We start from the raw sequence: 27,892 nt of genomic DNA on the forward strand, positions 1-27,892 counted from the left end.
CCCACAACCATACTGCAAAAGTTCCTACACTGCTCTCCTAGTGACAAAGCTCATGGGGGCTGAAAGCATATTTTATTCTACAGCGAATATGAATCAGAACTTGAAAAAACACTCATGATTCCACCAGACTGTTTGTCACTTCCAAGCACAGGCCATCCCCTCCCCCGTGCTACTGAACCGACAAATTCCTGTACAATCGGGATCCCCGGGAAATCACAAGAGGGACACCTAGTGGCCGCTGATAGCTCAAAGACAGCTGGTACACCTTCTCACACCTACCTCGTTATTCAGCTTGCTGGAAGAATACATTGCGAATGACCGATTCAAGAGTGCAAGGGAGAAGAGTGCTCCAAAGTAGATGTATACATCGCAGCCGGGTTTTCCAGCAATTTACCTTTCTGATGAGCTGGTACTGCACTTTACGCCCACATAGAGCACCTGACTGGGTGGGGGACTGCGTGCGCATGAAGGTGGCTGAGGGCAATGGGAGCAAAGCAACCTGGGACACAGGGGACCCAGCCCCTTTCCTCTGCTTTCGTCTATAGGTCGGGGTGCCTTTTTAAGGACCTTCGATTAAAAAAAGCTGAGCTGCGTGGACAAATTACGCACGTCTACGTCTTAGAGGGATCTTCCCTGACCGGGAATCGAACCCGGGCCGCGGCGGTGAAAGCGCCGAATCCTAGCCACTAGACCACCAGGGAGGAGATGCTCTTGGGAGCCTGCCTTGCTCACTTCCTTATTGTGACTAAGCTAACTCCACTGTATAGATTGCCCATAAAGTACGAGTGGGGAAAAGTTAGGTGTCACACAGTGTGTTTGTCATAAGCAATTACCTTTATCCTCCTGCAAAAGCCTTTTTACTCTGCAATCACCTCTTGCTGGACAGCCTGCGCTGGAGCAGCCAGCATGAAAAGGGAGCTGAGTAAGGCAGGGCCTAGGGTCTCACCAGGGTGGCCGAGTGGTTAAGGCGTTGGACTTAAGATCCAATGGACAGTTGTCCGCATGGGTTCGAGCCCCATCCCTGGTATGGGTTTTCAGCGGGTGTGTAGGAACTTGCAGATGCGTTTTTAAAGCATTTTCCTCTGCCCTCCTCACCCTCCCAGTGCCCTTCCTTAACAGTCCCAATTCACGTCTCAGCTGTGGGGTCTGCTGCTACTCTGCACTTAGCATGGATGCTTCCCAAAGCAATGCAGTGCCACCTACGCAGAGCCCCTGCTTAGAGAAATACACCTCCTATGTCTTTTCCCACTGAAGGGAGCAGGAGGAAGTACTTGCTTCCTGGGGAACATGGGCCTGCCACTGGAATTTGTTAACCCGCCTCTTGCGGATTTCTCCCCTTTCTTTGATTTACACCTGCAGGCTCTCCCTTGCCATCGGAGCAGGATCTGCTGATGCAGGCCCGGCTGGATCAAATGTGCAAAGGCTTGTCCCCAGGCCTCGGGAAAAAATTGAGCAGAGATTCCCGCCTCCGCCTCCGCCTCCTCTTGCCTTCCGAACGGGCTTCCAAACGGGCAATGCCCTGACGGGTCCCCCACGCCCCATCCTGCCCATGCCCACACCCCTGTATATGAGGGTGACCCATGTCCCTCACCCTCCATGCTCGAACGGAAGACACGTGTGTCCTGAGGGGAGCGCCAGACAGGCATTTCTCCGGCCAGGCAGACCCCTGCAGCACCCGTTAGGCTCCAAAGCCTGTACATTCCCAAGATGCCACTGGTCACTATGCAAATCAGACAGCCCTGGCCACACCCTCTCCGCCGCTGGGCTCTGCTGCTTTCGGTACGTGCAGCTCAGCTTTTTCTTACCCTGAACCAGACTTCCGTTTCAGCAAAAAGGTGGGTTGCAGTGGGTCCGGGATGCCATTTGGAGACAAAGCCTGCGGCCCTGTCAAAGATGACTTCCTGCCGCACACCATGTGGTCAGAAGCCTACGAAAAGAAGCGCACCTCGGAATACAGAATCTCACTTCCTCAAGAGCCTTGCACAAGAGATTTTCCTCCCGCCGAGGAAAGCAACTCAAAGGGAACCTTGCGAAAATCAAATTAGGAGCCAGATTGCGGGATGCTAGGCAAACTGTTTGTCAGAAAAGCAAATTCATTTTGAGAAGCTCTGACCTGCGGGAAGGAAAAGCATTCAAGGGCAGAAGAAGGACTGTTCCCTGACTGGGAATCGAACCCGGGCCGCGGCGGTGAGAGCGCCGAATCCTAACCACTAGACCACCAGGGAACCCACAGCCATACAGCAAAAGTTCCTACACTGCTCTCCTAGTGACAAAGCTCATGGGGGCTGAAAGCATATTTTATTCTACAGCGAATATGAATCAGAACTTGAAAAAACACTCATGATTCCACCAGACTGTTTGTCACTTCCAAGCACAGGCCATCCCCTCCCCCGTGCTACTGAACCGACAAATTCCTGTACAATCGGGATCCCCGGGAAATCACAAGAGGGACACCTAGTGGCCGCTGATAGCTCAAAGACAGCTGGTACACCTTCTCACACCTACCTCGTTATTCAGCTTGCTGGAAGAATACATTGCGAATGACCGATTCAAGAGTGCAAGGGAGAAGAGTGCTCCAAAGTAGATGTATACATCGCAGCCGGGTTTTCCAGCAATTTACCTTTCTGATGAGCTGGTACTGCACTTTACGCCCACATAGAGCACCTGACTGGGTGGGGGACTGCGTGCGCATGAAGGTGGCTGAGGGCAATGGGAGCAAAGCAACCTGGGACACAGGGGACCCAGCCCCTTTCCTCTGCTTTCGTCTATAGGTCGGGGTGCCTTTTTAAGGACCTTCGATTAAAAAAAGCTGAGCTGCGTGGACAAATTACGCACGTCTACGTCTTAGAGGGATCTTCCCTGACCGGGAATCGAACCCGGGCCGCGGCGGTGAAAGCGCCGAATCCTAGCCACTAGACCACCAGGGAGGAGATGCTCTTGGGAGCCTGCCTTGCTCACTTCCTTATTGTGACTAAGCTAACTCCACTGTATAGATTGCCCATAAAGTACGAGTGGGGAAAAGTTAGGTGTCACACAGTGTGTTTGTCATAAGCAATTACCTTTATCCTCCTGCAAAAGCCTTTTTACTCTGCAATCACCTCTTGCTGGACAGCCTGCGCTGGAGCAGCCAGCATGAAAAGGGAGCTGAGTAAGGCAGGGCCTAGGGTCTCACCAGGGTGGCCGAGTGGTTAAGGCGTTGGACTTAAGATCCAATGGACAGTTGTCCGCATGGGTTCGAGCCCCATCCCTGGTATGGGTTTTCAGCGGGTGTGTAGGAACTTGCAGATGCTTTTTTAAAGCATTTTCCTCTGCCCTCCTCACCCTCCCAGTGCCCTTCCTTAACAGTCCCAATTCACGTCTCAGCTGTGGGGTCTGCTGCTACTCTGCACTTAGCATGGATGCTTCCCAAAGCAATGCAGTGCCACCTACGCAGAGCCCCTGCTTAGAGAAATACACCTCCTATGTCTTTTCCCACTGAAGGGAGCAGGAGGAAGTACTTGCTTCCTGGGGAACATGGGCCTGCCACTGGAATTTGTTAACCCGCCTCTTGCGGATTTCTCCCCTTTCTTTGATTTACACCTGCAGGCTCTCCCTTGCCATCGGAGCAGGATCTGCTGATGCAGGCCCGGCTGGATCAAATGTGCAAAGGCTTGTCCCCAGGCCTCGGGAAAAAATTGAGCAGAGATTCCCGCCTCCGCCTCCGCCTCCTCTTGCCTTCCGAACGGGCTTCCAAACGGGCAATGCCCTGACGGGTCCCCCACGCCCCATCCTGCCCATGCCCACACCCCTGTATATGAGGGTGACCCATGTCCCTCACCCTCCATGCTCGAACGGAAGACACGTGTGTCCTGAGGGGAGCGCCAGACAGGCATTTCTCCGGCCAGGCAGACCCCTGCAGCACCCGTTAGGCTCCAAAGCCTGTACATTCCCAAGATGCCACTGGTCACTATGCAAATCAGACAGCCCTGGCCACACCCTCTCCGCCGCTGGGCTCTGCTGCTTTCGGTACGTGCAGCTCAGCTTTTTCTTACCCTGAACCAGACTTCCGTTTCAGCAAAAAGGTGGGTTGCAGTGGGTCCGGGATGCCATTTGGAGACAAAGCCTGCGGCCCTGTCAAAGATGACTTCCTGCCGCACACCATGTGGTCAGAAGCCTACGAAAAGAAGCGCACCTCGGAATACAGAATCTCACTTCCTCAAGAGCCTTGCACAAGAGATTTTCCTCCCGCCGAGGAAAGCAACTCAAAGGGAACCTTGCGAAAATCAAATTAGGAGCCAGATTGCGGGATGCTAGGCAAACTGTTTGTCAGAAAAGCAAATTCATTTTGAGAAGCTCTGACCTGCGGGAAGGAAAAGCATTCAAGGGCAGAAGAAGGACTGTTCCCTGACTGGGAATCGAACCCGGGCCGCGGCGGTGAGAGCGCCGAATCCTAACCACTAGACCACCAGGGAACCCACAGCCATACAGCAAAAGTTCCTACACTGCTCTCCTAGTGACAAAGCTCATGGGGGCTGAAAGCATATTTTATTCTACAGCGAATATGAATCAGAACTTGAAAAAACACTCATGATTCCACCAGACTGTTTGTCACTTCCAAGCACAGGCCATCCCCTCCCCCGTGCTACTGAACCGACGAATTCCTGTACAATCGGGATCCCCGGGAAATCACAAGAGGGACACCTAGTGGCCGCTGATAGCTCAAAGACAGCTGGTACACCTTCTCACACCTACCTCGTTATTCAGCTTGCTGGAAGAATACATTGCGAATGACCGATTCAAGAGTGCAAGGGAGAAGAGTGCTCCAAAGTAGATGTATACATCGCAGCCGGGTTTTCCAGCAATTTACCTTTCTGATGAGCTGGTACTGCACTTTACGCCCACATAGAGCACCTGACTGGGTGGGGGACTGCGTGCGCATGAAGGTGGCTGAGGGCAATGGGAGCAAAGCAACCTGGGACACAGGGGACCCAGCCCCTTTCCTCTGCTTTCGTCTATAGGTCGGGGTGCCTTTTTAAGGACCTTCGATTAAAAAAAGCTGAGCTGCGTGGACAAATTACGCACGTCTACGTCTTAGAGGGATCTTCCCTGACCGGGAATCGAACCCGGGCCGCGGCGGTGAAAGCGCCGAATCCTAGCCACTAGACCACCAGGGAGGAGATGCTCTTGTGAGCCTGCCTTGCTCACTTCCTTATTGTGACTAAGCTAACTCCACTGTATAGATTGCCCATAAAGTACGAGTGGGGAAAAGTTAGGTGTCACACAGTGTGTTTGTCATAAGCAATTACCTTTATCCTCCTGCAAAAGCCTTTTTACTCTGCAATCACCTCTTGCTGGACAGCCTGCGCTGGAGCAGCCAGCATGAAAAGGGAGCTGAGTAAGGCAGGGCCTAGGGTCTCACCAGGGTGGCCGAGTGGTTAAGGCGTTGGACTTAAGATCCAATGGACAGTTGTCCGCATGGGTTCGAGCCCCATCCCTGGTATGGGTTTTCAGCGGGTGTGTAGGAACTTGCAGATGCGTTTTTAAAGCATTTTCCTCTGCCCTCCTCACCCTCCCAGTGCCCTTCCTTAACAGTCCCAATTCACGTCTCAGCTGTGGGGTCTGCTGCTACTCTGCACTTAGCATGGATGCTTCCCAAAGCAATGCAGTGCCACCTACGCAGAGCCCCTGCTTAGAGAAATACACCTCCTATGTCTTTTCCCACTGAAGGGAGCAGGAGGAAGTACTTGCTTCCTGGGGAACATGGGCCTGCCACTGGAATTTGTTAACCCGCCTCTTGCGGATTTCTCCCCTTTCTTTGATTTACACCTGCAGGCTCTCCCTTGCCATCGGAGCAGGATCTGCTGATGCAGGCCCGGCTGGATCAAATGTGCAAAGGCTTGTCCCCAGGCCTCGGGAAAAAATTGAGCAGAGATTCCCGCCTCCGCCTCCGCCTCCTCTTGCCTTCCGAACGGGCTTCCAAACGGGCAATGCCCTGACGGGTCCCCCACGCCCCATCCTGCCCATGCCCACACCCCTGTATATGAGGGTGACCCATGTCCCTCACCCTCCATGCTCGAACGGAAGACACGTGTGTCCTGAGGGGAGCGCCAGACAGGCATTTCTCCGGCCAGGCAGACCCCTGCAGCACCCGTTAGGCTCCAAAGCCTGTACATTCCCAAGATGCCACTGGTCACTATGCAAATCAGACAGCCCTGGCCACACCCTCTCCGCCGCTGGGCTCTGCTGCTTTCGGTACGTGCAGCTCAGCTTTTTCTTACCCTGAACCAGACTTCCGTTTCAGCAAAAAGGTGGGTTGCAGTGGGTCCGGGATGCCATTTGGAGACAAAGCCTGCGGCCCTGTCAAAGATGACTTCCTGCCGCACACCATGTGGTCAGAAGCCTACGAAAAGAAGCGCACCTCGGAATACAGAATCTCACTTCCTCAAGAGCCTTGCACAAGAGATTTTCCTCCCGCCGAGGAAAGCAACTCAAAGGGAACCTTGCGAAAATCAAATTAGGAGCCAGATTGCGGGATGCTAGGCAAACTGTTTGTCAGAAAAGCAAATTCATTTTGAGAAGCTCTGACCTGCGGGAAGGAAAAGCATTCAAGGGCAGAAGAAGGACTGTTCCCTGACCGGGAATCGAACCCGGGCCGCGGCGGTGAGAGCGCCGAATCCTAACCACTAGACCACCAGGGAACCCACAGCCATACAGCAAAAGTTCCTACACTGCTCTCCTAGTGACAAAGCTCATGGGGGCTGAAAGCATATTTTATTCTACAGCGAATATGAATCAGAACTTGAAAAAACACTCATGATTCCACCAGACTGTTTGTCACTTCCAAGCACAGGCCATCCCCTCCCCCGTGCTACTGAACCGACGAATTCCTGTACAATCGGGATCCCCGGGAAATCACAAGAGGGACACCTAGTGGCCGCTGATAGCTCAAAGACAGCTGGTACACCTTCTCACACCTACCTCGTTATTCAGCTTGCTGGAAGAATACATTGCGAATGACTGATTCAAGAGTGCAAGGGAGAAGAGTGCTCCAAAGTAGATGTATACATCGCAGCCGGGTTTTCCAGCAATTTACCTTTCTGATGAGCTGGTACTGCACTTTACGCCCACATAGAGCACCTGACTGGGTGGGGGACTGCGTGCGCATGAAGGTGGCTGAGGGCAATGGGAGCAAAGCAACCTGGGACACAGGGGACCCAGCCCCTTTCCTCTGCTTTCGTCTATAGGTCGGGGTGCCTTTTTAAGGACCTTCGATTAAAAAAAGCTGAGCTGCGTGGACAAATTACGCACGTCTACGTCTTAGAGGGATCTTCCCTGACCGGGAATCGAACCCGGGCCGCGGCGGTGAAAGCGCCGAATCCTAGCCACTAGACCACCAGGGAGGAGATGCTCTTGTGAGCCTGCCTTGCTCACTTCCTTATTGTGACTAAGCTAACTCCACTGTATAGATTGCCCATAAAGTACGAGTGGGGAAAAGTTAGGTGTCACACAGTGTGTTTGTCATAAGCAATTACCTTTATCCTCCTGCAAAAGCCTTTTTACTCTGCAATCACCTCTTGCTGGACAGCCTGCGCTGGAGCAGCCAGCATGAAAAGGGAGCTGAGTAAGGCAGGGCCTAGGGTCTCACCAGGGTGGCCGAGTGGTTAAGGCGTTGGACTTAAGATCCAATGGACAGTTGTCTGCATGGGTTCGAGCCCCATCCCTGGTATGGGTTTTCAGCGGGTGTGTAGGAACTTGCAGATGCGTTTTTAAAGCATTTTCCTCTGCCCTCCTCACCCTCCCAGTGCCCTTCCTTAACAGTCCCAATTCACGTCTCAGCTGTGGGGTCTGCTGCTACTCTGCACTTAGCATGGATGCTTCCCAAAGCAATGCAGTGCCACCTACGCAGAGCCCCTGCTTAGAGAAATACACCTCCTATGTCTTTTCCCACTGAAGGGAGCAGGAGGAAGTACTTGCTTCCTGGGGAACATGGGCCTGCCACTGGAATTTGTTAACCCGCCTCTTGCGGATTTCTCCCCTTTCTTTGATTTACACCTGCAGGCTCTCCCTTGCCATCGGAGCAGGATCTGCTGATGCAGGCCCGGCTGGATCAAATGTGCAAAGGCTTGTCCCCAGGCCTCGGGAAAAAATTGAGCAGAGATTCCCGCCTCCGCCTCCGCCTCCTCTTGCCTTCCGAACGGGCTTCCAAACGGGCAATGCCCTGACGGGTCCCCCACGCCCCATCCTGCCCATGCCCACACCCCTGTATATGAGGGTGACCCATGTCCCTCACCCTCCATGCTCGAACGGAAGACACGTGTGTCCTGAGGGGAGCGCCAGACAGGCATTTCTCCGGCCAGGCAGACCCCTGCAGCACCCGTTAGGCTCCAAAGCCTGTACATTCCCAAGATGCCACTGGTCACTATGCAAATCAGACAGCCCTGGCCACACCCTCTCCGCCGCTGGGCTCTGCTGCTTTCGGTACGTGCAGCTCAGCTTTTTCTTACCCTGAACCAGACTTCCGTTTCAGCAAAAAGGTGGGTTGCAGTGGGTCCGGGATGCCATTTGGAGACAAAGCCTGCGGCCCTGTCAAAGATGACTTCCTGCCGCACACCATGTGGTCAGAAGCCTACGAAAAGAAGCGCACCTCGGAATACAGAATCTCACTTCCTCAAGAGCCTTGCACAAGAGATTTTCCTCCCGCCGAGGAAAGCAACTCAAAGGGAACCTTGCGAAAATCAAATTAGGAGCCAGATTGCGGGATGCTAGGCAAACTGTTTGTCAGAAAAGCAAATTCATTTTGAGAAGCTCTGACCTGCGGGAAGGAAAAGCATTCAAGGGCAGAAGAAGGACTGTTCCCTGACTGGGAATCGAACCCGGGCCGCGGCGGTGAGAGCGCCGAATCCTAACCACTAGACCACCAGGGAACCCACAGCCATACAGCAAAAGTTCCTACACTGCTCTCCTAGTGACAAAGCTCATGGGGGCTGAAAGCATATTTTATTCTACAGCGAATATGAATCAGAACTTGAAAAAACACTCATGATTCCACCAGACTGTTTGTCACTTCCAAGCACAGGCCATCCCCTCCCCCGTGCTACTGAACCGACGAATTCCTGTACAATCGGGATCCCCGGGAAATCACAAGAGGGACACCTAGTGGCCGCTGATAGCTCAAAGACAGCTGGTACACCTTCTCACACCTACCTCGTTATTCAGCTTGCTGGAAGAATACATTGCGAATGACCGATTCAAGAGTGCAAGGGAGAAGAGTGCTCCAAAGTAGATGTATACATCGCAGCCGGGTTTTCCAGCAATTTACCTTTCTGATGAGCTGGTACTGCACTTTACGCCCACATAGAGCACCTGACTGGGTGGGGGACTGCGTGCGCATGAAGGTGGCTGAGGGCAATGGGAGCAAAGCAACCTGGGACACAGGGGACCCAGCCCCTTTCCTCTGCTTTCGTCTATAGGTCGGGGTGCCTTTTTAAGGACCTTCGATTAAAAAAAGCTGAGCTGCGTGGACAAATTACGCACGTCTACGTCTTAGAGGGATCTTCCCTGACCGGGAATCGAACCCGGGCCGCGGCGGTGAAAGCGCCGAATCCTAGCCACTAGACCACCAGGGAGGAGATGCTCTTGTGAGCCTGCCTTGCTCACTTCCTTATTGTGACTAAGCTAACTCCACTGTATAGATTGCCCATAAAGTACGAGTGGGGAAAAGTTAGGTGTCACACAGTGTGTTTGTCATAAGCAATTACCTTTATCCTCCTGCAAAAGCCTTTTTACTCTGCAATCACCTCTTGCTGGACAGCCTGCGCTGGAGCAGCCAGCATGAAAAGGGAGCTGAGTAAGGCAGGGCCTAGGGTCTCACCAGGGTGGCCGAGTGGTTAAGGCGTTGGACTTAAGATCCAATGGACAGTTGTCCGCATGGGTTCGAGCCCCATCCCTGGTATGGGTTTTCAGCGGGTGTGTAGGAACTTGCAGATGCTTTTTTAAAGCATTTTCCTCTGCCCTCCTCACCCTCCCAGTGCCCTTCCTTAACAGTCCCAATTCACGTCTCAGCTGTGGGGTCTGCTGCTACTCTGCACTTAGCATGGATGCTTCCCAAAGCAATGCAGTGCCACCTACGCAGAGCCCCTGCTTAGAGAAATACACCTCCTATGTCTTTTCCCACTGAAGGGAGCAGGAGGAAGTACTTGCTTCCTGGGGAACATGGGCCTGCCACTGGAATTTGTTAACCCGCCTCTTGCGGATTTCTCCCCTTTCTTTGATTTACACCTGCAGGCTCTCCCTTGCCATCGGAGCAGGATCTGCTGATGCAGGCCCGGCTGGATCAAATGTGCAAAGGCTTGTCCCCAGGCCTCGGGAAAAAATTGAGCAGAGATTCCCGCCTCCGCCTCCGCCTCCTCTTGCCTTCCGAACGGGCTTCCAAACGGGCAATGCCCTGACGGGTCCCCCACGCCCCATCCTGCCCATGCCCACACCCCTGTATATGAGGGTGACCCATGTCCCTCACCCTCCATGCTCGAACGGAAGACACGTGTGTCCTGAGGGGAGCGCCAGACAGGCATTTCTCCGGCCAGGCAGACCCCTGCAGCACCCGTTAGGCTCCAAAGCCTGTACATTCCCAAGATGCCACTGGTCACTATGCAAATCAGACAGCCCTGGCCACACCCTCTCCGCCGCTGGGCTCTGCTGCTTTCGGTACGTGCAGCTCAGCTTTTTCTTACCCTGAACCAGACTTCCGTTTCAGCAAAAAGGTGGGTTGCAGTGGGTCCGGGATGCCATTTGGAGACAAAGCCTGCGGCCCTGTCAAAGATGACTTCCTGCCGCACACCATGTGGTCAGAAGCCTACGAAAAGAAGCGCACCTCGGAATACAGAATCTCACTTCCTCAAGAGCCTTGCACAAGAGATTTTCCTCCCGCCGAGGAAAGCAACTCAAAGGGAACCTTGCGAAAATCAAATTAGGAGCCAGATTGCGGGATGCTAGGCAAACTGTTTGTCAGAAAAGCAAATTCATTTTGAGAAGCTCTGACCTGCGGGAAGGAAAAGCATTCAAGGGCAGAAGAAGGACTGTTCCCTGACTGGGAATCGAACCCGGGCCGCGGCGGTGAGAGCGCCGAATCCTAACCACTAGACCACCAGGGAACCCACAGCCATACAGCAAAAGTTCCTACACTGCTCTCCTAGTGACAAAGCTCATGGGGGCTGAAAGCATATTTTATTCTACAGCGAATATGAATCAGAACTTGAAAAAACACTCATGATTCCACCAGACTGTTTGTCACTTCCAAGCACAGGCCATCCCCTCCCCCGTGCTACTGAACCGACGAATTCCTGTACAATCGGGATCCCGGGAAATCACAAGAGGGACACCTAGTGGCCGCTGATAGCTCAAAGACAGCTGGTACACCTTCTCACACCTACCTCGTTATTCAGCTTGCTGGAAGAATACATTGCGAATGACCGATTCAAGAGTGCAAGGGAGAAGAGTGCTCCAAAGTAGATGTATACATCGCAGCCGGGTTTTCCAGCAATTTACCTTTCTGATGAGCTGGTACTGCACTTTACGCCCACATAGAGCACCTGACTGGGTGGGGGACTGCGTGCGCATGAAGGTGGCTGAGGGCAATGGGAGCAAAGCAACCTGGGACACAGGGGACCCAGCCCCTTTCCTCTGCTTTCGTCTATAGGTCGGGGTGCCTTTTTAAGGACCTTCGATTAAAAAAAGCTGAGCTGCGTGGACAAATTACGCACGTCTACGTCTTAGAGGGATCTTCCCTGACCGGGAATCGAACCCGGGCCGCGGCGGTGAAAGCGCCGAATCCTAGCCACTAGACCACCAGGGAGGAGATGCTCTTGTGAGCCTGCCTTGCTCACTTCCTTATTGTGACTAAGCTAACTCCACTGTATAGATTGCCCATAAAGTACGAGTGGGGAAAAGTTAGGTGTCACACAGTGTGTTTGTCATAAGCAATTACCTTTATCCTCCTGCAAAAGCCTTTTTACTCTGCAATCACCTCTTGCTGGACAGCCTGCGCTGGAGCAGCCAGCATGAAAAGGGAGCTGAGTAAGGCAGGGCCTAGGGTCTCACCAGGGTGGCCGAGTGGTTAAGGCGTTGGACTTAAGATCCAATGGACAGTTGTCCGCATGGGTTCGAGCCCCATCCCTGGTATGGGTTTTCAGCGGGTGTGTAGGAACTTGCAGATGCTTTTTTAAAGCATTTTCCTCTGCCCTCCTCACCCTCCCAGTGCCCTTCCTTAACAGTCCCAATTCACGTCTCAGCTGTGGGGTCTGCTGCTACTCTGCACTTAGCATGGATGCTTCCCAAAGCAATGCAGTGCCACCTACGCAGAGCCCCTGCTTAGAGAAATACACCTCCTATGTCTTTTCCCACTGAAGGGAGCAGGAGGAAGTACTTGCTTCCTGGGGAACATGGGCCTGCCACTGGAATTTGTTAACCCGCCTCTTGCGGATTTCTCCACTTTCTTTGATTTACACCTGCAGGCTCTCCCTTGCCATCGGAGCAGGATCTGCTGATGCAGGCCCGGCTGGATCAAATGTGCAAAGGCTTGTCCCCAGGCCTCGGGAAAAAATTGAGCAGAGATTCCCGCCTCCGCCTCCGCCTCCTCTTGCCTTCCGAACGGGCTTCCAAACGGGCAATGCCCTGACGGGTCCCCCACGCCCCATCCTGCCCATGCCCACACCCCTGTATATGAGGGTGACCCATGTCCCTCACCCTCCATGCTCGAACGGAAGACACGTGTGTCCTGAGGGGAGCGCCAGACAGGCATTTCTCCGGCCAGGCAGACCCCTGCAGCACCCGTTAAGCTCCAAAGCCTGTACATTCCCAAGATGCCACTGGTCACTATGCAAATCAGACAGCCCTGGCCACACCCTCTCCGCCGCTGGGCTCTGCTGCTTTCGGTACGTGCAGCTCAGCTTTCTATTACCCTGAACCAGACTTCCGTTTCAGCAAAAAGGTGGGTTGCAGTGCGTCCGGGATGCCATTTGGAGATAAAGCCTGCGGCCCTGTCAAAGATGACTTCCTGCCGCACACCATGTGGTCAGAAGCCTACGAAAAGAAGCGCACCTCGGAATACAGAATCTCACTTCCTCAAGAGCCTTGCACAAGAGATTTTCCTCCCGCCGAGGAAAGCAACTCAAAGGGAACCTTGCGAAAATCTAATTAGGAGCCAGATTGCGGGATGCTAGGCAAACTGTTTGTCAGAAAAGCAAATTCATTTTGAGAAGCCCTGACCTGCGGGAAGGAAAAGCATTCAAGGGCAGAAGAAGGACTGTTCCCTGACCGGGAATCGAACCCGGGCCGCGGCGGTGAGAGCGCCGAATCCTAACCACTAGACCACCAGGGAACCCACAGCCATACAGCAAAAGTTCCTACACTGCTCTCCTAGTGACAAAGCTCATGGGGGCTGAAAGCATATTTTATTCTACAGCGAATATGAATCAGAACTTGAAAAAACACTCATGATTCCACCAGACTGTTTGTCACTTCCAAGCACAGGCCATCCCCTCCCCCGTGCTACTGAACCGACGAATTCCTGTACAATCGGGATCCCCGGGAAATCACAAGAGGGACACCTAGTGGCCGCTGATAGCTCAAAGACAGCTGGTACACCTTCTCACACCTACCTCGTTATTCAGCTTGCTGGAAGAATACATTGCGAATGACCGATTCAAGAGTGCAAGGGAGAAGAGTGCTCCAAAGTAGATGTATACATCGCAGCCGGGTTTTCCAGCAATTTACCTTTCTGATGAGCTGGTACTGCACTTTACGCCCACATAGAGCACCTGACTGGGTGGGGGACTGCGTGCGCATGAAGGTGGCTGAGGGCAATGGGAGCAAAGCAACCTGGGACACAGGGGACCCAGCCCCTTTCCTCTGCTTTCGTCTATAGGTCGGGGTGCCTTTTTAAGGACCTTCGATTAAAAAAAGCTGAGCTGCGTGGACAAATTACGCACGTCTACGTCTTAGAGGGATCTTCCCTGACCGGGAATCGAACCCTGGCCGCGGCGGTGAAAGCGCCGAATCCTAGCCACTAGACCACCAGGGAGGAGATGCTCTTGTGAGCCTGCCTTGCTCACTTCCTTATTGTGACTAAGCTAACTCCACTGTATAGATTGCCCATAAAGTACGAGTGGGGAAAAGTTAGGTGTCACACAGTGTGTTTGTCATAAGCAATTACCTTTATCCTCCTGCAAAAGCCTTTTTACTCTGCAATCACCTCTTGCTGGACAGCCTGCGCTGGAGCAGCCAGCATGAAAAGGGAGCTGAGTAAGGCAGGGCCTAGGGTCTCACCAGGGTGGCCGAGTGGTTAAGGCGTTGGACTTAAGATCCAATGGACAGTTGTCCGCATGGGTTCGAGCCCCATCCCTGGTATGGGTTTTCAGCGGGTGTGTAGGAACTTGCAGATGCTTTTTTAAAGCATTTTCCTCTGCCCTCCTCACCCTCCCAGTGCCCTTCCTTAACAGTCCCAATTCACGTCTCAGCTGTGGGGTCTGCTGCTACTCTGCACTTAGCATGGATGCTTCCCAAAGCAATGCAGTGCCACCTACGCAGAGCCCCTGCTTAGAGAAATACACCTCCTATGTCTTTTCCCACTGAAGGGAGCAGGAGGAAGTACTTGCTTCCTGGGGAACATGGGCCTGCCACTGGAATTTGTTAACCCGCCTCTTGCGGATTTCTCCCCTTTCTTTGATTTACACCTGCAGGCTCTCCCTTGCCATCGGAGCAGGATCTGCTGATGCAGGCCCGGCTGGATCAAATGTGCAAAGGCTTGTCCCCAGGCCTCGGGAAAAAATTGAGCAGAGATTCCCGCCTCCGCCTCCGCCTCCTCTTGCCTTCCGAACGGGCTTCCAAACGGGCAATGCCCTGACGGGTCCCCCACGCCCCATCCTGCCCATGCCCACACCCCTGTATATGAGGGTGACCCATGTCCCTCACCCTCCATGCTCGAACGGAAGACACGTGTGTCCTGAGGGGAGCGCCAGACAGGCATTTCTCCGGCCAGGCAGACCCCTGCAGCACCCGTTAGGCTCCAAAGCCTGTACATTCCCAAGATGCCACTGGTCACTATGCAAATCAGACAGCCCTGGCCACACCCTCTCCGCCGCTGGGCTCTGCTGCTTTCGGTACGTGCAGCTCAGCTTTTTCTTACCCTGAACCAGACTTCCGTTTCAGCAAAAAGGTGGGTTGCAGTGGGTCCGGGATGCCATTTGGAGACAAAGCCTGCGGCCCTGTCAAAGATGACTTCCTGCCGCACACCATGTGGTCAGAAGCCTACGAAAAGAAGCGCACCTCGGAATACAGAATCTCACTTCCTCAAGAGCCTTGCACAAGAGATTTTCCTCCCGCCGAGGAAAGCAACTCAAAGGGAACCTTGCGAAAATCAAATTAGGAGCCAGATTGCGGGATGCTAGGCAAACTGTTTGTCAGAAAAGCAAATTCATTTTGAGAAGCTCTGACCTGCGGGAAGGAAAAGCATTCAAGGGCAGAAGAAGGACTGTTCCCTGACTGGGAATCGAACCCGGGCCGCGGCGGTGAGAGCGCCGAATCCTAACCACTAGACCACCAGGGAACCCACAGCCATACAGCAAAAGTTCCTACACTGCTCTCCTAGTGACAAAGCTCATGGGGGCTGAAAGCATATTTTATTCTACAGCGAATATGAATCAGAACTTGAAAAAACACTCATGATTCCACCAGACTGTTTGTCACTTCCAAGCACAGGCCATCCCCTCCCCCGTGCTACTGAACCGACGAATTCCTGTACAATCGGGATCCCGGGAAATCACAAGAGGGACACCTAGTGGCCGCTGATAGCTCAAAGACAGCTGGTACACCTTCTCACACCTACCTCGTTATTCAGCTTGCTGGAAGAATACATTGCGAATGACCGATTCAAGAGTGCAAGGGCGAAGAGTGCTCCAAAGTAGATGTATACATCGCAGCCGGGTTTTCCAGCAATTTACCTTTCTGATGAGCTGGTACTGCACTTTACGCCCACATAGAGCACCTGACTGGGTGGGGGACTGCGTGCGCATGAAGGTGGCTGAGGGCAATGGGAGCAAAGCAACCTGGGACACAGGGGACCCAGCCCCTTTCCTCTGCTTTCGTCTATAGGTCGGGGTGCCTTTTTAAGGACCTTCGATTAAAAAAAGCTGAGCTGCGTGGACAAATTACGCACGTCTACGAGGGATCTTCCCTGACCGGGAATCGAACCCGGGCCGCGGCGGTGAAAGCGCCGAATCCTAGCCACTAGACCACCAGGGAGGAGATGCTCTTGTGAGCCTGCCTTGCTCACTTCCTTATTGTGACTAAGCTAACTCCACTGTATAGATTGCCCATAAAGTACGAGTGGGGAAAAGTTAGGTGTCACACAGTGTGTTTGTCATAAGCAATTACCTTTATCCTCCTGCAAAAGCCTTTTTACTCTGCAATCACCTCTTGCTGGACAGCCTGCGCTGGAGCAGCCAGCATGAAAAGGGAGCTGAGTAAGGCAGGGCCTAGGGTCTCACCAGGGTGGCCGAGTGGTTAAGGCGTTGGACTTAAGATCCAATGGACAGTTGTCCGCATGGGTTCGAGCCCCATCCCTGGTATGGGTTTTCAGCGGGTGTGTAGGAACTTGCAGATGCTTTTTTAAAGCATTTTCCTCTGCCCTCCTCACCCTCCCAGTGCCCTTCCTTAACAGTCCCAATTCACGTCTCAGCTGTGGGGTCTGCTGCTACTCTGCACTTAGCATGGATGCTTCCCAAAGCAATGCAGTGCCACCTACGCAGAGCCCCTGCTTAGAGAAATACACCTCCTATGTCTTTTCCCACTGAAGGGAGCAGGAGGAAGTACTTGCTTCCTGGGGAACATGGGCCTGCCACTGGAATTTGTTAACCCGCCTCTTGCGGATTTCTCCACTTTCTTTGATTTACACCTGCAGGCTCTCCCTTGCCATCGGAGCAGGATCTGCTGATGCAGGCCCGGCTGGATCAAATGTGCAAAGGCTTGTCCCCAGGCCTCGGGAAAAAATTGAGCAGAGATTCCCGCCTCCGCCTCCGCCTCCTCTTGCCTTCCGAACGGGCTTCCAAACGGGCAATGCCCTGACGGGTCCCCCACGCCCCATCCTGCCCATGCCCACACCCCTGTATATGAGGGTGACCCATGTCCCTCACCCTCCATGCTCGAACGGAAGACACGTGTGTCCTGAGGGGAGCGCCAGACAGGCATTTCTCCGGCCAGGCAGACCCCTGCAGCACCCGTTAAGCTCCAAAGCCTGTACATTCCCAAGATGCCACTGGTCACTATGCAAATCAGACAGCCCTGGCCACACCCTCTCCGCCGCTGGGCTCTGCTGCTTTCGGTACGTGCAGCTCAGCTTTCTATTACCCTGAACCAGACTTCCGTTTCAGCAAAAAGGTGGGTTGCAGTGCGTCCGGGATGCCATTTGGAGATAAAGCCTGCGGCCCTGTCAAAGATGACTTCCTGCCGCACACCATGTGGTCAGAAGCCTACGAAAAGAAGCGCACCTCGGAATACAGAATCTCACTTCCTCAAGAGCCTTGCACAAGAGATTTTCCTCCCGCCGAGGAAAGCAACTCAAAGGGAACCTTGCGAAAATCTAATTAGGAGCCAGATTGCGGGATGCTAGGCAAACTGTTTGTCAGAAAAGCAAATTCATTTTGAGAAGCCCTGACCTGCGGGAAGGAAAAGCATTCAAGGGCAGAAGAAGGACTGTTCCCTGACCGGGAATCGAACCCGGGCCGCGGCGGTGAGAGCGCCGAATCCTAACCACTAGACCACCAGGGAACCCACAGCCATACAGCAAAAGTTCCTACACTGCTCTCCTAGTGACAAAGCTCATGGGGGCTGAAAGCATATTTTATTCTACAGCGAATATGAATCAGAACTTGAAAAAACACTCATGATTCCACCAGACTGTTTGTCACTTCCAAGCACAGGCCATCCCCTCCCCCGTGCTACTGAACCGACGAATTCCTGTACAATCGGGATCCCCGGGAAATCACAAGAGGGACACCTAGTGGCCGCTGATAGCTCAAAGACAGCTGGTACACCTTCTCACACCTACCTCGTTATTCAGCTTGCTGGAAGAATACATTGCGAATGACCGATTCAAGAGTGCAAGGGAGAAGAGTGCTCCAAAGTAGATGTATACATCGCAGCCGGGTTTTCCAGCAATTTACCTTTCTGATGAGCTGGTACTGCACTTTACGCCCACATAGAGCACCTGACTGGGTGGGGGACTGCGTGCGCATGAAGGTGGCTGAGGGCAATGGGAGCAAAGCAACCTGGGACACAGGGGACCCAGCCCCTTTCCTCTGCTTTCGTCTATAGGTCGGGGTGCCTTTTTAAGGACCTTCGATTAAAAAAAGCTGAGCTGCGTGGACAAATTACGCACGTCTACGTCTTAGAGGGATCTTCCCTGACCGGGAATCGAACCCGGGCCGCGGCGGTGAAAGCGCCGAATCCTAGCCACTAGACCACCAGGGAGGAGATGCTCTTGTGAGCCTGCCTTGCTCACTTCCTTATTGTGACTAAGCTAACTCCACTGTATAGATTGCCCATAAAGTACGAGTGGGGAAAAGTTAGGTGTCACACAGTGTGTTTGTCATAAGCAATTACCTTTATCCTCCTGCAAAAGCCTTTTTACTCTGCAATCACCTCTTGCTGGACAGCCTGCGCTGGAGCAGCCAGCATGAAAAGGGAGCTGAGTAAGGCAGGGCCTAGGGTCTCACCAGGGTGGCCGAGTGGTTAAGGCGTTGGACTTAAGATCCAATGGACAGTTGTCCGCATGGGTTCGAGCCCCATCCCTGGTATGGGTTTTCAGCGGGTGTGTAGGAACTTGCAGATGCTTTTTTAAAGCATTTTCCTCTGCCCTCCTCACCCTCCCAGTGCCCTTCCTTAACAGTCCCAATTCACGTCTCAGCTGTGGGGTCTGCTGCTACTCTGCACTTAGCATGGATGCTTCCCAAAGCAATGCAGTGCCACCTACGCAGAGCCCCTGCTTAGAGAAATACACCTCCTATGTCTTTTCCCACTGAAGGGAGCAGGAGGAAGTACTTGCTTCCTGGGGAACATGGGCCTGCCACTGGAATTTGTTAACCCGCCTCTTGCGGATTTCTCCCCTTTCTTTGATTTACACCTGCAGGCTCTCCCTTGCCATCGGAGCAGGATCTGCTGATGCAGGCCCGGCTGGATCAAATGTGCAAAGGCTTGTCCCCAGGCCTCGGGAAAAAATTGAGCAGAGATTCCCGCCTCCGCCTCCGCCTCCTCTTGCCTTCCGAACGGGCTTCCAAACGGGCAATGCCCTGACGGGTCCCCCACGCCCCATCCTGCCCATGCCCACACCCCTGTATATGAGGGTGACCCATGTCCCTCACCCTCCATGCTCGAACGAAAGACACGTGTGTCCTGAGGGGAGCGCCAGACAGGCATTTCTCCGGCCAGGCAGACCCCTGCAGCACCCGTTAGGCTCCAAAGCCTGTACATTCCCAAGATGCCACTGGTCACTATGCAAATCAGACAGCCCTGGCCACACCCTCTCCGCCGCTGGGCTCTGCTGCTTTCGGTACGTGCAGCTCAGCTTTTTCTTACCCTGAACCAGACTTCCGTTTCAGCAAAAAGGTGGGTTGCAGTGGGTCCGGGATGCCATTTGGAGACAAAGCCTGCGGCCCTGTCAAAGATGACTTCCTGCCGCACACCATGTGGTCAGAAGCCTACGAAAAGAAGCGCACCTCGGAATACAGAATCTCACTTCCTCAAGAGCCTTGCACAAGAGATTTTCCTCCCGCCGAGGAAAGCAACTCAAAGGGAACCTTGCGAAAATCAAATTAGGAGCCAGATTGCGGGATGCTAGGCAAACTGTTTGTCAGAAAAGCAAATTCATTTTGAGAAGCTCTGACCTGCGGGAAGGAAAAGCATTCAAGGGCAGAAGAAGGACTGTTCCCTGACTGGGAATCGAACCCGGGCCGCGGCGGTGAGAGCGCCGAATCCTAACCACTAGACCACCAGGGAACCCACAGCCATACAGCAAAAGTTCCTACACTGCTCTCCTAGTGACAAAGCTCATGGGGGCTGAAAGCATATTTTATTCTACAGCGAATATGAATCAGAACTTGAAAAAACACTCATGATTCCACCAGACTGTTTGTCACTTCCAAGCACAGGCCATCCCCTCCCCCGTGCTACTGAACCGACGAATTCCTGTACAATCGGGATCCCGGGAAATCACAAGAGGGACACCTAGTGGCCGCTGATAGCTCAAAGACAGCTGGTACACCTTCTCACACCTACCTCGTTATTCAGCTTGCTGGAAGAATACATTGCGAATGACCGATTCAAGAGTGCAAGGGAGAAGAGTGCTCCAAAGTAGATGTATACATCGCAGCCGGGTTTTCCAGCAATTTACCTTTCTGATGAGCTGGTACTGCACTTTACGCCCACATAGAGCACCTGACTGGGTGGGGGACTGCGTGCGCATGAAGGTGGCTGAGGGCAATGGGAGCAAAGCAACCTGGGACACAGGGGACCCAGCCCCTTTCCTCTGCTTTCGTCTATAGGTCGGGGTGCCTTTTTAAGGACCTTCGATTAAAAAAAGCTGAGCTGCGTGGACAAATTACGCACGTCTACGTCTTAGAGGGATCTTCCCTGACCGGGAATCGAACCCGGGCCGCGGCGGTGAAAGCGCCGAATCCTAGCCACTAGACCACCAGGGAGGAGATGCTCTTGTGAGCCTGCCTTGCTCACTTCCTTATTGTGACTAAGCTAACTCCACTGTATAGATTGCCCATAAAGTACGAGTGGGGAAAAGTTAGGTGTCACACAGTGTGTTTGTCATAAGCAATTACCTTTATCCTCCTGCAAAAGCCTTTTTACTCTGCAATCACCTCTTGCTGGACAGCCTGCGCTGGAGCAGCCAGCATGAAAAGGGAGCTGAGTAAGGCAGGGCCTAGGGTCTCACCAGGGTGGCCGAGTGGTTAAGGCGTTGGACTTAAGATCCAATGGACAGTTGTCCGCATGGGTTCGAGCCCCATCCCTGGTATGGGTTTTCAGCGGGTGTGTAGGAACTTGCAGATGCTTTTTTAAAGCATTTTCCTCTGCCCTCCTCACCCTCCCAGTGCCCTTCCTTAACAGTCCCAATTCACGTCTCAGCTGTGGGGTCTGCTGCTACTCTGCACTTAGCATGGATGCTTCCCAAAGCAATGCAGTGCCACCTACGCAGAGCCCCTGCTTAGAGAAATACACCTCCTATGTCTTTTCCCACTGAAGGGAGCAGGAGGAAGTACTTGCTTCCTGGGGAACATGGGCCTGCCACTGGAATTTGTTAACCCGCCTCTTGCGGATTTCTCCACTTTCTTTGATTTACACCTGCAGGCTCTCCCTTGCCATCGGAGCAGGATCTGCTGATGCAGGCCCGGCTGGATCAAATGTGCAAAGGCTTGTCCCCAGGCCTCGGGAAAAAATTGAGCAGAGATTCCCGCCTCCGCCTCCGCCTCCTCTTGCCTTCCGAACGGGCTTCCAAACGGGCAATGCCCTGACGGGTCCCCCACGCCCCATCCTGCCCATGCCCACACCCCTGTATATGAGGGTGACCCATGTCCCTCACCCTCCATGCTCGAACGGAAGACACGTGTGTCCTGAGGGGAGCGCCAGACAGGCATTTCTCCGGCCAGGCAGACCCCTGCAGCACCCGTTAAGCTCCAAAGCCTGTACATTCCCAAGATGCCACTGGTCACTATGCAAATCAGACAGCCCTGGCCACACCCTCTCCGCCGCTGGGCTCTGCTGCTTTCGGTACGTGCAGCTCAGCTTTCTATTACCCTGAACCAGACTTCCGTTTCAGCAAAAAGGTGGGTTGCAGTGCGTCCGGGATGCCATTTGGAGATAAAGCCTGCGGCCCTGTCAAAGATGACTTCCTGCCGCACACCATGTGGTCAGAAGCCTACGAAAAGAAGCGCACCTCGGAATACAGAATCTCACTTCCTCAAGAGCCTTGCACAAGAGATTTTCCTCCCGCCGAGGAAAGCAACTCAAAGGGAACCTTGCGAAAATCTAATTAGGAGCCAGATTGCGGGATGCTAGGCAAACTGTTTGTCAGAAAAGCAAATTCATTTTGAGAAGCCCTGACCTGCGGGAAGGAAAAGCATTCAAGGGCAGAAGAAGGACTGTTCCCTGACCGGGAATCGAACCCGGGCCGCGGCGGTGAGAGCGCCGAATCCTAACCACTAGACCACCAGGGAACCCACAGCCATACAGCAAAAGTTCCTACACTGCTCTCCTAGTGACAAAGCTCATGGGGGCTGAAAGCATATTTTATTCTACAGCGAATATGAATCAGAACTTGAAAAAACACTCATGATTCCACCAGACTGTTTGTCACTTCCAAGCACAGGCCATCCCCTCCCCCGTGCTACTGAACCGACGAATTCCTGTACAATCGGGATCCCCGGGAAATCACAAGAGGGACACCTAGTGGCCGCTGATAGCTCAAAGACAGCTGGTACACCTTCTCACACCTACCTCGTTATTCAGCTTGCTGGAAGAATACATTGCGAATGACCGATTCAAGAGTGCAAGGGAGAAGAGTGCTCCAAAGTAGATGTATACATCGCAGCCGGGTTTTCCAGCAATTTACCTTTCTGATGAGCTGGTACTGCACTTTACGCCCACATAGAGCACCTGACTGGGTGGGGGACTGCGTGCGCATGAAGGTGGCTGAGGGCAATGGGAGCAAAGCAACCTGGGACACAGGGGACCCAGCCCCTTTCCTCTGCTTTCGTCTATAGGTCGGGGTGCCTTTTTAAGGACCTTCGATTAAAAAAAGCTGAGCTGCGTGGACAAATTACGCACGTCTACGTCTTAGAGGGATCTTCCCTGACCGGGAATCGAACCCGGGCCGCGGCGGTGAAAGCGCCGAATCCTAGCCACTAGACCACCAGGGAGGAGATGCTCTTGTGAGCCTGCCTTGCTCACTTCCTTATTGTGACTAAGCTAACTCCACTGTATAGATTGCCCATAAAGTACGAGTGGGGAAAAGTTAGGTGTCACACAGTGTGTTTGTCATAAGCAATTACCTTTATCCTCCTGCAAAAGCCTTTTTACTCTGCAATCACCTCTTGCTGGACAGCCTGCGCTGGAGCAGCCAGCATGAAAAGGGAGCTGAGTAAGGCAGGGCCTAGGGTCTCACCAGGGTGGCCGAGTGGTTAAGGCGTTGGACTTAAGATCCAATGGACAGTTGTCCGCATGGGTTCGAGCCCCATCCCTGGTATGGGTTTTCAGCGGGTGTGTAGGAACTTGCAGATGCTTTTTTAAAGCATTTTCCTCTGCCCTCCTCACCCTCCCAGTGCCCTTCCTTAACAGTCCCAATTCACGTCTCAGCTGTGGGGTCTGCTGCTACTCTGCACTTAGCATGGATGCTTCCCAAAGCAATGCAGTGCCACCTACGCAGAGCCCCTGCTTAGAGAAATACACCTCCTATGTCTTTTCCCACTGAAAGGAGCAGGAGGAAGTACTTGCTTCCTGGGGAACATGGGCCTGCCACTGGAATTTGTTAACCCGCCTCTTGCGGATTTCTCCCCTTTCTTTGATTTACACCTGCAGGCTCTCCCTTGCCATCGGAGCAGGATCTGCTGATGCAGGCCCGGCTGGATCAAATGTGCAAAGGCTTGTCCCCAGGCCTCGGGAAAAAATTGAGCAGAGATTCCCGCCTCCGCCTCCGCCTCCTCTTGCCTTCCGAACGGGCTTCCAAACGGGCAATGCCCTGACGGGTCCCCCACGCCCCATCCTGCCCATGCCCACACCCCTGTATATGAGGGTGACCCATGTCCCTCACCCTCCATGCTCGAACGAAAGACACGTGTGTCCTGAGGGGAGCGCCAGACAGGCATTTCTCCGGCCAGGCAGACCCCTGCAGCACCCGTTAGGCTCCAAAGCCTGTACATTCCCAAGATGCCACTGGTCACTATGCAAATCAGACAGCCCTGGCCACACCCTCTCCGCCGCTGGGCTCTGCTGCTTTCGGTACGTGCAGCTCAGCTTTTTCTTACCCTGAACCAGACTTCCGTTTCAGCAAAAAGGTGGGTTGCAGTGGGTCCGGGATGCCATTTGGAGACAAAGCCTGCGGCCCTGTCAAAGATGACTTCCTGCCGCACACCATGTGGTCAGAAGCCTACGAAAAGAAGCGCACCTCGGAATACAGAATCTCACTTCCTCAAGAGCCTTGCACAAGAGATTTTCCTCCCGCCGAGGAAAGCAACTCAAAGGGAACCTTGCGAAAATCAAATTAGGAGCCAGATTGCGGGATGCTAGGCAAACTGTTTGTCAGAAAAGCAAATTCATTTTGAGAAGCTCTGACCTGCGGGAAGGAAAAGCATTCAAGGGCAGAAGAAGGACTGTTCCCTGACTGGGAATCGAACCCGGGCCGCGGCGGTGAGAGCGCCGAATCCTAACCACTAGACCACCAGGGAACCCACAGCCATACAGCAAAAGTTCCTACACTGCTCTCCTAGTGACAAAGCTCATGGGGGCTGAAAGCATATTTTATTCTACAGCGAATATGAATCAGAACTTGAAAAAACACTCATGATTCCACCAGACTGTTTGTCACTTCCAAGCACAGGCCATCCCCTCCCCCGTGCTACTGAACCGACGAATTCCTGTACAATCGGGATCCCGGGAAATCACAAGAGGGACACCTAGTGGCCGCTGATAGCTCAAAGACAGCTGGTACACCTTCTCACACCTACCTCGTTATTCAGCTTGCTGGAAGAATACATTGCGAATGACCGATTCAAGAGTGCAAGGGAGAAGAGTGCTCCAAAGTAGATGTATACATCGCAGCCGGGTTTTCCAGCAATTTACCTTTCTGATGAGCTGGTACTGCACTTTACGCCCACATAGAGCACCTGACTGGGTGGGGGACTGCGTGCGCATGAAGGTGGCTGAGGGCAATGGGAGCAAAGCAACCTGGGACACAGGGGACCCAGCCCCTTTCCTCTGCTTTCGTCTATAGGTCGGGGTGCCTTTTTAAGGACCTTCGATTAAAAAAAGCTGAGCTGCGTGGACAAATTACGCACGTCTACGTCTTAGAGGGATCTTCCCTGACCGGGAATCGAACCCGGGCCGCGGCGGTGAAAGCGCCGAATCCTAGCCACTAGACCACCAGGGAGGAGATGCTCTTGTGAGCCTGCCTTGCTCACTTCCTTATTGTGACTAAGCTAACTCCACTGTATAGATTGCCCATAAAGTACGAGTGGGGAAAAGTTAGGTGTCACACAGTGTGTTTGTCATAAGCAATTACCTTTATCCTCCTGCAAAAGCCTTTTTACTCTGCAATCACCTCTTGCTGGACAGCCTGCGCTGGAGCAGCCAGCATGAAAAGGGAGCTGAGTAAGGCAGGGCCTAGGGTCTCACCAGGGTGGCCGAGTGGTTAAGGCGTTGGACTTAAGATCCAATGGACAGTTGTCCGCATGGGTTCGAGCCCCATCCCTGGTATTGGTTTTCAGCGGGTGTGTAGGAACTTGCAGATGCTTTTTTAAAGCATTTTCCTCTGCCCTCCTCACCCTCCCAGTGCCCTTCCTTAACAGTCCCAATTCACGTCTCAGCTGTGGGGTCTGCTGCTACTCTGCACTTAGCATGGATGCTTCCCAAAGCAATGCAGTGCCACCTACGCAGAGCCCCTGCTTAGAGAAATACACCTCCTATGTCTTTTCCCACTGAAGGGAGCAGGAGGAAGTACTTGCTTCCTGGGGAACATGGGCCTGCCACTGGAATTTGTTAACCCGCCTCTTGCGGATTTCTCCACTTTCTTTGATTTACACCTGCAGGCTCTCCCTTGCCATCGGAGCAGGATCTGCTGATGCAGGCCCGGCTGGATCAAATGTGCAAAGGCTTGTCCCCAGGCCTCGGGAAAAAATTGAGCAGAGATTCCCGCCTCCGCCTCCGCCTCCTCTTGCCTTCCGAACGGGCTTCCAAACGGGCAATGCCCTGACGGGTCCCCCACGCCCCATCCTGCCCATGCCCACACCCCTGTATATGAGGGTGACCCATGTCCCTCACCCTCCATGCTCGAACGGAAGACACGTGTGTCCTGAGGGGAGCGCCAGACAGGCATTTCTCCGGCCAGGCAGACCCCTGCAGCACCCGTTAAGCTCCAAAGCCTGTACATTCCCAAGATGCCACTGGTCACTATGCAAATCAGACAGCCCTGGCCACACCCTCTCCGCCGCTGGGCTCTGCTGCTTTCGGTACGTGCAGCTCAGCTTTCTATTACCCTGAACCAGACTTCCGTTTCAGCAAAAAGGTGGGTTGCAGTGCGTCCGGGATGCCATTTGGAGATAAAGCCTGCGGCCCTGTCAAAGATGACTTCCTGCCGCACACCATGTGGTCAGAAGCCTACGAAAAGAAGCGCACCTCGGAATACAGAATCTCACTTCCTCAAGAGCCTTGCACAAGAGATTTTCCTCCCGCCGAGGAAAGCAACTCAAAGGGAACCTTGCGAAAATCTAATTAGGAGCCAGATTGCGGGATGCTAGGCAAACTGTTTGTCAGAAAAGCAAATTCATTTTGAGAAGCCCTGACCTGCGGGAAGGAAAAGCATTCAAGGGCAGAAGAAGGACTGTTCCCTGACCGGGAATCGAACCCGGGCCGCGGCGGTGAGAGCGCCGAATCCTAACCACTAGACCACCAGGGAACCCACAGCCATACAGCAAAAGTTCCTACACTGCTCTCCTAGTGACAAAGCTCATGGGGGCTGAAAGCATATTTTATTCTACAGCGAATATGAATCAGAACTTGAAAAAACACTCATGATTCCACCAGACTGTTTGTCACTTCCAAGCACAGGCCATCCCCTCCCCCGTGCTACTGAACCGACGAATTCCTGTACAATCGGGATCCCCGGGAAATCACAAGAGGGACACCTAGTGGCCGCTGATAGCTCAAAGACAGCTGGTACACCTTCTCACACCTACCTCGTTATTCAGCTTGCTGGAAGAATACATTGCGAATGACCGATTCAAGAGTGCAAGGGAGAAGAGTGCTCCAAAGTAGATGTATACATCGCAGCCGGGTTTTCCAGCAATTTACCTTTCTGATGAGCTGGTACTGCACTTTACGCCCACATAGAGCACCTGACTGGGTGGGGGACTGCGTGCGCATGAAGGTGGCTGAGGGCAATGGGAGCAAAGCAACCTGGGACACAGGGGACCCAGCCCCTTTCCTCTGCATTCGTCTATAGGTCGGGGTGCCTTTTTAAGGACCTTCGATTAAAAAAAGCTGAGCTGCGTGGACAAATTACGCACGTCTACGTCTTAGAGGGATCTTCCCTGACCGGGAATCGAACCCGGGCCGCGGCGGTGAAAGCGCCGAATCCTAGCCACTAGACCACCAGGGAGGAGATGCTCTTGTGAGCCTGCCTTGCTCACTTCCTTATTGTGACTAAGCTAACTCCACTGTATAGATTGCCCATAAAGTACGAGTGGGGAAAAGTTAGGTGTCACACAGTGTGTTTGTCATAAGCAATTACCTTTATCCTCCTGCAAAAGCCTTTTTACTCTGCAATCACCTCTTGCTGGACAGCCTGCGCTGGAGCAGCCAGCATGAAAAGGGAGCTGAGTAAGGCAGGGCCTAGGGTCTCACCAGGGTGGCCGAGTGGTTAAGGCGTTGGACTTAAGATCCAATGGACAGTTGTCCGCATGGGTTCGAGCCCCATCCCTGGTATGGGTTTTCAGCGGGTGTGTAGGAACTTGCAGATGCTTTTTTAAAGCATTTTCCTCTGCCCTCCTCACCCTCCCAGTGCCCTTCCTTAACAGTCCCAATTCACGTCTCAGCTGTGGGGTCTGCTGCTACTCTGCACTTAGCATGGATGCTTCCCAAAGCAATG

At 53.3% G+C, this 27,892-nt stretch overlaps 29 non-coding genes across 29 annotated transcripts; 12 read left to right on the forward strand and 17 right to left on the reverse strand.

Annotated features, from left to right (window-relative positions):
• Positions 1-629: 629 nt before the first annotated feature.
• Positions 630-701, reverse strand: TRNAE-UUC (transfer RNA glutamic acid (anticodon UUC)). Its single transcript has one exon. It is a non-coding gene; the product is annotated as a tRNA-Glu (tRNA).
• A 243-nt stretch (positions 702-944) lies between these two features.
• Positions 945-1,027, forward strand: TRNAL-UAA (transfer RNA leucine (anticodon UAA)). The gene has a single exon. It is a non-coding gene; the product is annotated as a tRNA-Leu (tRNA).
• A 1,828-nt stretch (positions 1,028-2,855) lies between these two features.
• On the reverse strand, positions 2,856-2,927 carry TRNAE-UUC (transfer RNA glutamic acid (anticodon UUC)). Its single transcript has one exon. It is a non-coding gene; the product is annotated as a tRNA-Glu (tRNA).
• Positions 2,928-3,170: 243 nt separating this feature from the next.
• On the forward strand, positions 3,171-3,253 carry TRNAL-UAA (transfer RNA leucine (anticodon UAA)). The gene has a single exon. It is a non-coding gene; the product is annotated as a tRNA-Leu (tRNA).
• Positions 3,254-5,081: 1,828 nt separating this feature from the next.
• On the reverse strand, positions 5,082-5,153 carry TRNAE-UUC (transfer RNA glutamic acid (anticodon UUC)). The gene has a single exon. It is a non-coding gene; the product is annotated as a tRNA-Glu (tRNA).
• A 243-nt stretch (positions 5,154-5,396) lies between these two features.
• Positions 5,397-5,479, forward strand: TRNAL-UAA (transfer RNA leucine (anticodon UAA)). Its single transcript has one exon. It is a non-coding gene; the product is annotated as a tRNA-Leu (tRNA).
• A 1,126-nt stretch (positions 5,480-6,605) lies between these two features.
• Positions 6,606-6,677, reverse strand: TRNAE-CUC (transfer RNA glutamic acid (anticodon CUC)). The gene has a single exon. It is a non-coding gene; the product is annotated as a tRNA-Glu (tRNA).
• A 630-nt stretch (positions 6,678-7,307) lies between these two features.
• TRNAE-UUC (transfer RNA glutamic acid (anticodon UUC)) lies at positions 7,308-7,379 on the reverse strand. The gene has a single exon. It is a non-coding gene; the product is annotated as a tRNA-Glu (tRNA).
• A 2,154-nt stretch (positions 7,380-9,533) lies between these two features.
• TRNAE-UUC (transfer RNA glutamic acid (anticodon UUC)) lies at positions 9,534-9,605 on the reverse strand. Its single transcript has one exon. It is a non-coding gene; the product is annotated as a tRNA-Glu (tRNA).
• Positions 9,606-9,848: 243 nt separating this feature from the next.
• On the forward strand, positions 9,849-9,931 carry TRNAL-UAA (transfer RNA leucine (anticodon UAA)). Its single transcript has one exon. It is a non-coding gene; the product is annotated as a tRNA-Leu (tRNA).
• A 1,827-nt stretch (positions 9,932-11,758) lies between these two features.
• Positions 11,759-11,830, reverse strand: TRNAE-UUC (transfer RNA glutamic acid (anticodon UUC)). The gene has a single exon. It is a non-coding gene; the product is annotated as a tRNA-Glu (tRNA).
• A 243-nt stretch (positions 11,831-12,073) lies between these two features.
• Positions 12,074-12,156, forward strand: TRNAL-UAA (transfer RNA leucine (anticodon UAA)). Its single transcript has one exon. It is a non-coding gene; the product is annotated as a tRNA-Leu (tRNA).
• Positions 12,157-13,282: 1,126 nt separating this feature from the next.
• TRNAE-CUC (transfer RNA glutamic acid (anticodon CUC)) lies at positions 13,283-13,354 on the reverse strand. Its single transcript has one exon. It is a non-coding gene; the product is annotated as a tRNA-Glu (tRNA).
• A 945-nt stretch (positions 13,355-14,299) lies between these two features.
• On the forward strand, positions 14,300-14,382 carry TRNAL-UAA (transfer RNA leucine (anticodon UAA)). Its single transcript has one exon. It is a non-coding gene; the product is annotated as a tRNA-Leu (tRNA).
• A 1,821-nt stretch (positions 14,383-16,203) lies between these two features.
• Positions 16,204-16,275, reverse strand: TRNAE-UUC (transfer RNA glutamic acid (anticodon UUC)). The gene has a single exon. It is a non-coding gene; the product is annotated as a tRNA-Glu (tRNA).
• A 243-nt stretch (positions 16,276-16,518) lies between these two features.
• TRNAL-UAA (transfer RNA leucine (anticodon UAA)) lies at positions 16,519-16,601 on the forward strand. The gene has a single exon. It is a non-coding gene; the product is annotated as a tRNA-Leu (tRNA).
• A 1,126-nt stretch (positions 16,602-17,727) lies between these two features.
• On the reverse strand, positions 17,728-17,799 carry TRNAE-CUC (transfer RNA glutamic acid (anticodon CUC)). Its single transcript has one exon. It is a non-coding gene; the product is annotated as a tRNA-Glu (tRNA).
• A 630-nt stretch (positions 17,800-18,429) lies between these two features.
• On the reverse strand, positions 18,430-18,501 carry TRNAE-UUC (transfer RNA glutamic acid (anticodon UUC)). Its single transcript has one exon. It is a non-coding gene; the product is annotated as a tRNA-Glu (tRNA).
• A 243-nt stretch (positions 18,502-18,744) lies between these two features.
• TRNAL-UAA (transfer RNA leucine (anticodon UAA)) lies at positions 18,745-18,827 on the forward strand. The gene has a single exon. It is a non-coding gene; the product is annotated as a tRNA-Leu (tRNA).
• A 1,827-nt stretch (positions 18,828-20,654) lies between these two features.
• Positions 20,655-20,726, reverse strand: TRNAE-UUC (transfer RNA glutamic acid (anticodon UUC)). Its single transcript has one exon. It is a non-coding gene; the product is annotated as a tRNA-Glu (tRNA).
• Positions 20,727-20,969: 243 nt separating this feature from the next.
• On the forward strand, positions 20,970-21,052 carry TRNAL-UAA (transfer RNA leucine (anticodon UAA)). The gene has a single exon. It is a non-coding gene; the product is annotated as a tRNA-Leu (tRNA).
• Positions 21,053-22,178: 1,126 nt separating this feature from the next.
• Positions 22,179-22,250, reverse strand: TRNAE-CUC (transfer RNA glutamic acid (anticodon CUC)). The gene has a single exon. It is a non-coding gene; the product is annotated as a tRNA-Glu (tRNA).
• Positions 22,251-22,880: 630 nt separating this feature from the next.
• Positions 22,881-22,952, reverse strand: TRNAE-UUC (transfer RNA glutamic acid (anticodon UUC)). The gene has a single exon. It is a non-coding gene; the product is annotated as a tRNA-Glu (tRNA).
• Positions 22,953-23,195: 243 nt separating this feature from the next.
• On the forward strand, positions 23,196-23,278 carry TRNAL-UAA (transfer RNA leucine (anticodon UAA)). The gene has a single exon. It is a non-coding gene; the product is annotated as a tRNA-Leu (tRNA).
• A 1,827-nt stretch (positions 23,279-25,105) lies between these two features.
• Positions 25,106-25,177, reverse strand: TRNAE-UUC (transfer RNA glutamic acid (anticodon UUC)). Its single transcript has one exon. It is a non-coding gene; the product is annotated as a tRNA-Glu (tRNA).
• A 243-nt stretch (positions 25,178-25,420) lies between these two features.
• On the forward strand, positions 25,421-25,503 carry TRNAL-UAA (transfer RNA leucine (anticodon UAA)). The gene has a single exon. It is a non-coding gene; the product is annotated as a tRNA-Leu (tRNA).
• A 1,126-nt stretch (positions 25,504-26,629) lies between these two features.
• On the reverse strand, positions 26,630-26,701 carry TRNAE-CUC (transfer RNA glutamic acid (anticodon CUC)). The gene has a single exon. It is a non-coding gene; the product is annotated as a tRNA-Glu (tRNA).
• A 630-nt stretch (positions 26,702-27,331) lies between these two features.
• On the reverse strand, positions 27,332-27,403 carry TRNAE-UUC (transfer RNA glutamic acid (anticodon UUC)). The gene has a single exon. It is a non-coding gene; the product is annotated as a tRNA-Glu (tRNA).
• Positions 27,404-27,646: 243 nt separating this feature from the next.
• TRNAL-UAA (transfer RNA leucine (anticodon UAA)) lies at positions 27,647-27,729 on the forward strand. Its single transcript has one exon. It is a non-coding gene; the product is annotated as a tRNA-Leu (tRNA).
• The last annotated feature ends 163 nt before the right edge of the window (positions 27,730-27,892 follow it).

Source organism: Triturus cristatus, chromosome 5_2 (genome assembly GCF_964204655.1).
Source record: "Triturus cristatus chromosome 5_2, aTriCri1.1, whole genome shotgun sequence".
Lineage (NCBI taxonomy): Eukaryota > Metazoa > Chordata > Amphibia > Caudata > Salamandridae > Triturus > Triturus cristatus.